Source organism: Octopus bimaculoides, chromosome 2, assembly GCF_001194135.2.
Source record: "Octopus bimaculoides isolate UCB-OBI-ISO-001 chromosome 2, ASM119413v2, whole genome shotgun sequence".
Lineage (NCBI taxonomy): Eukaryota > Metazoa > Mollusca > Cephalopoda > Octopoda > Octopodidae > Octopus > Octopus bimaculoides.
This window is the reverse complement of record NC_068982.1, coordinates 93,366,977-93,372,414: the sequence shown is the minus strand read 5'-3', so window position 1 is coordinate 93,372,414 and position 5,438 is coordinate 93,366,977. Positions and strand designations below refer to the sequence as shown.

Here is a 5,438-nt window from a genome sequence, read left to right as displayed (position 1 = left end):
GTATATGTATATATATTATATAAGCATAGTGTTGTGTGTGTATATATATGTGTATGTGTGTGTGCATATACATATGTGAGTGTAAATATATATATATACATATATACATATACATACATATATACATACATATATATAAATATAATATATACATATATACACACATATATATATAATATATACACATATATATTGTATCTATATACATTTACATAATGTATATATAGTTATAAATGTATGTATATATATTTATATATACATACATAATATATGTGTATATATATTTGTATATATATATGTGTGTGTATATATGTATATATATATATATATATTAGATATGCACACGCACACACAAGCACATACACGCACACACAAGCACATACACGCACACATGTACATATGTAAAACTAAAACACCTGTATACAAATACACATGTATTTATGTGTATATGTATGTATATGTATCTATATTTATGTTGATAATCATGCATGTATACGGTACGTATAAATACGTTTCCCTAGATAAATCTTATATATATGCGTACATACACAAGCACACACGCACACAATGTATACATACATGAACATACATACATACATGCATGCATGCATACATACATACATGCAGAGACACATCCCTTCATCCAAACAAACATTATACTACATATATATGTATACATGAACAATGCACGACTATTTGTTTTTGCGTATGTTTTGAAATGCTTGTTTACCACATTGCCTTTGTGGAAAATTATAATAATTGTCTCTCATTTAGGCGCAATGTCAGCACATGTGAAGGGAGTATCTTAGTCGATACCATCGATCTCAGTATTAGACTAGTACTTAATTTATTGTTTCCAAAAAGTTAGTGGTATATTTGGAATTTGAATAAAGAATGCAAAGTGCCGAAAGAAATACTGCAAAGCATTTTGTCCGTCGCTTTAACGAGTTTTCCAATATAGCGTCGAAATATTGTTAATAGTGGCAATAAGCCTTTCTTATGATAGGCACAAAGCCCGAAATTTTGTGGGAGGGTTCTACTCGATTACTTCGACCCCAGTGCTCAATTGGTTCTTATTTCAACGACCCCGAAAAGATAAAAGGCAAAGTTGACGTGGGCGGCATTTGAACTCAGAACGTTAACCCGGAAGAAATGCCACTTAATATATTGTCCGGCATGGTAGCGATTCTGTCAGCAACCCCCTCCCGCGGCAACTCAATTCTTTCTCCTTAATTGCTCCTAAATTGCTCCTACACGAAGCAAGGAATCTGGCGAGAAATTAGTCAATGAAATCGATGGCAGTACTTAACACTTTAATTTATCGATCCCGGAATCGTGAAAGGCAAATGTGACCTCGGTGGGATTTAAATTCAGATGGCAAAGAGCCGGGAAATGAACCGTATACTCTAACAACTCTTCCAAATCGCCTCCAAGAGTATGGGAAAAAAAATTCTTCAAACCTTCACCCCGTATCTTAAGGCTCTGAGCTCAAATATCACCAAGGTCAACTTTGCCTTTTATCATTTTGGTGTCGATAAAATAAGTACCAGTCGAGTTCTAGGGTCGATGTAATCCACTAACTTCTTCCGCTAAAAAAATGCCAGCTTTATACCTAAGGTACAATCATTATTTCTTAGATTGTGGATTGACACTATCGTTTGAGGGCCAGACAAAATGCTTTGCGATATTTATCGTGTCACTTTACATTTCAAGTTCAGATCCTGCCATGTTCAATTTCGGCTTTTATCCTTATGTACATGGTAAAATAAAGTACCAGTCAAGCACTGGGGGGTAATTTACTTACCCTCTTTCCTAAACTCTAGGTATTATGTCTGTGTTGAAAATAATTATCGGACCCGTGTCGTGACAAAATCCTGAGCATCGACTGACTCCGTGTTCCCCAAATTCGAGGCCACGTGCCTTAGCAATAGTTAATATAACCATTTTTAATTAAGGCACAAGGCTAGTAATTTGAGGGGAGAGCTTAGTCGATTAAGTTTATTGAAGTCTTTGACCGGTACTTTATTTTCTCTATCGCCGAGGGCTGAAAAGCAAAATTGATCTCGGTGAAATTTGAACTCAAAACGTAAAGGGTCATAAGTGAATACCACATGACACTTTTGTTCGACACTAACCACTATGCTAATTTCAATGCCTGTCGCTTGACAGATTTAGTGATCGGCGAACCACGTCTGTCACCCGGTTCTATTTCTCATGTTGCCAAACGTTTCAAACTTGTCAACTAGAATGTTCGTGAGAAAGGCATGAACGTGACAACTTGCTGATTCACCTCTCGGTTAACAAACACCATGAGATTTCTTGTGTACAAAAAAAAAGCATCGGTTTTGTTTATGCACGTTTAACCGACAGAGAGATGGGGAGAGAGGGGAAGAGAGAGAGAGAGAGAGAGAGAGAGAAACTAAGGGGAGACACCACGTAGTGGTAGTTCGACCTGTTAGATATAGCTGTGAATCCTACCTCAAATAACCTACTGTCGTTTTAAATAGGGACATATTCGATAATGTAGTCCTACATGACCCCAGAGAACGGGTTGGTCACGGTTACACTGTTTATAATCATATGTCTATTTGATCAGGGCTGACCCGGGTTAAACATGTTGTGAGCTTACGTCAACAATCTGCTTACTATAACTTTAACGAAATCGTTTCGATACTATATTTAATATCATTATATTTTCATTTCGCCGAGGAGGATTTCGTCAACCATACTTCCGGGACTGATAATATTAAGTATCGGGTCAAATACTTGGCTTGATTAAATCAACTATCTTCCTCTCTTCTTCCCCACCCCACCAAAAAAGGTGGGGAGAAGAAAAAACTGTATGGCCTTGTGGTTAAGATAAAAAGTATGATCTTTGTTATATTTTCATCCCATTGAAGTTGACATAGCTTTCCAACTTTCCCATCTTTAACGGAATCAATAAAAACAAGAGCACTCAGAGAGCACAAACCTCCGCCAAGGCAGCACCAACGTCCTCTCAACGATTAGCCAGAGATGATTTTTAAAACGAGAATATCTGAAATAAACTCGACTACTCTCACAAACGAGAATACTAAAAATGAACCCGACCGCTCTCAAAAACTAAGTAAAAAAAAAAAAACAGAAAAAAAATCCAGAATCCTTGTCTGATACCAGATCGATCCCCAAATCTAATCAGTTTGTGCCAGTCACGAGGTCAAACATCCCTGGAAGTTTCATCCGAATCCATCCAGCGGTTCTTGAGATATCTTGTCCACGGACGAACAAACAAACAAACACGAATGAAAACAATACCTCCGTCTTCGTTAAGGCGACGGAGGTAATAAGTACCAGTGAAGTACTGAGACGATTTTCAAATACGTGGTTTTGTGTTCATGTAAGAAAGTGGCAGCTGGCAGATTCGTTAGCAGGGTCGGACAAAATACTAAGTGGCATTTCGTGAGTTCAACTTTCGCCGAGGTCGATTTTTGCCTTTCATCCTTTGGGGTCGATAAAATAATGTACCAGCTGAGTACTTGGGATCGATGCAATTGAGTAATCTTACTCTTAAAATAGCTGGACCTGAGTCAAAATTTGAATGAATTATTATGACGTACCTCGATTTTTTTTTTTTGAGTGGCTGTAGCTTTTTGTGTAAAGGGTTGACCCCATAAATATATTTTAGTTATTGAAATGCGTGCGCTCACACACACTACGTACACACGACACTCTACAAACCAGAGTATGATAATTTATTATTTCGTTTGTATGTTTGTTCTGATTGTTTGGTAGCTTGTCGTCCTCGTGGCAAGTAACGATATTCACTATTGTGGTCGTTTATCAATCGGATTACATGGTTGTACACACGGCCAGTTAATCACATATGACAGGAAATGTGTGAAAAGAAAAAGAAAATTCAACTTGTTGCAAACACGGCTGGGAATACCAAGAAAAAAGGAAGTAAGAAAGAAAAGACAGAAAGAAAGAATGGTTCTGCTGTCCCGAAAAAAATTATAAAAAGGGGTGTTTAAACACACTTACCTTGGTGTGTCGAAACCGAAGTGGTTGGTATCAACTAGTATCTGGCAGAGGAACTTGTCCGCACTGGTAAGTATTGAACACAATAAAAGGTGGCTTCTTAAAAAATGTAGTAGTCATAATTGGAATGAGAGAGAAAGAAAGAAGAAGAGAGAGAGGACTTGGGCCGGCGCCGTGCGATCAACTTCTCAAAGAAGACAAAGCTAGCATCTTCCTCTTTCTTTTCCTCTTCTGCCTCCTCCTTCCACTACTTCTCTTCCTCTTTATGTCTCGTTTTATTTATCTCTTACCCTCACCCGCTTTAAACTCCTCTCAGTATATCTCCATGAATAGCAAAATAGACAACATAATTATGGGAAGAAGCCAAGAAAAATTTTTTTTTTGTCTAGACGGCTTTCTTACGATGGCAATAGTAGCGGCCGAGCTTTCATAAATGAAGAGAGGCAGGAAGGAAAGAAAAGAAGAGCGCGAGAGAAGGCAAGAAACGTCTCACTTAAGGTAGAAACATGGGCGTACATAGACACATACACAACCACACATACGTATACATACATATGTACACATATATATGTATGCGTGTACGTGTGTGTACACGTACATATATGTGTATATATACACATATATAGAAATATATCTTTATACATATGTGCATGTGTGAATATATATATATATATATATATATATATATATATATATATATATATACTCACACACAAGCACATGCATATGTACATGTGTGACACTCGCACACACACACTCATACTCATACAGATTGTGTATGAGCGAGCGTGTGTGTGTATGTGTATCTGTTTGTGAGTGTTGAAGAGGGTGAAAGTTCTTCATGAAAGTTGAAGCGGGTGAGCAATTGAGGAAGGGTGTTGGGTGCGTGCGATGGCGGGGAAGTTTGCACTGAGATGGTGACGTTGGTAGTGGTGGCGCTGACGGTGAGATACTGGTGAATGGTAAAGGGTGTTGCTGATGACGGTAGTGATAATGACGGTGATGGTGATATGATAGCACCGCCTCTGATGTTGTTGCTGTTGTTGATGTTGGTGGCGGCGGCGGCAGTCGGGTGGTGGTGCTGGTGTTGGTGGTTGTCGGGTGGTTGTTAAAGAAGACTGTTAAGAATGGGAAAAAAATAATGAATAATAGTTTGGCGTTTCCCTCCAGAGTGTCAAACATGTGCGCTTTTGTTTTGAGTATATGAATGTGCACATACATATATATACGTAGATACATACAAAAATGTATGTATGTATGTATAAATGTGTGTGTGTGTGTGTGTGTGTATCTATGTATATGTGCGTGTGTATGAATGAACCTGTTGCTCTGTGGTGTTTTGGCGTTTTATGTCTCAACTCATTACACACACGCACAAACACACACACACACACACACACACACACACACACACACACACA

General features: G+C 38.0%; 1 protein-coding gene across 5 annotated transcripts in view; it reads right to left on the bottom strand.

Annotated features, from left to right (window-relative positions):
- Positions 1-4,456, bottom strand: part of LOC106870648 (protein NDNF) — a 206,529-nt gene extending 202,073 nt beyond the window's left edge. For 4 of the 5 annotated variants that reach the window (XM_052978470.1, XM_014916797.2, XM_014916792.2 and 1 more), the window contains exon 1: positions 4,021-4,455. The gene's annotated coding sequence lies outside the window, so the exon portion shown is untranslated. Of the gene's footprint in view, positions 1-4,020 lie in introns of all 5 variants that reach the window. The other variant, XM_052978471.1, reaches the window with a different exon arrangement.
- Between the last annotated feature and the right edge of the window lie 982 nt (positions 4,457-5,438).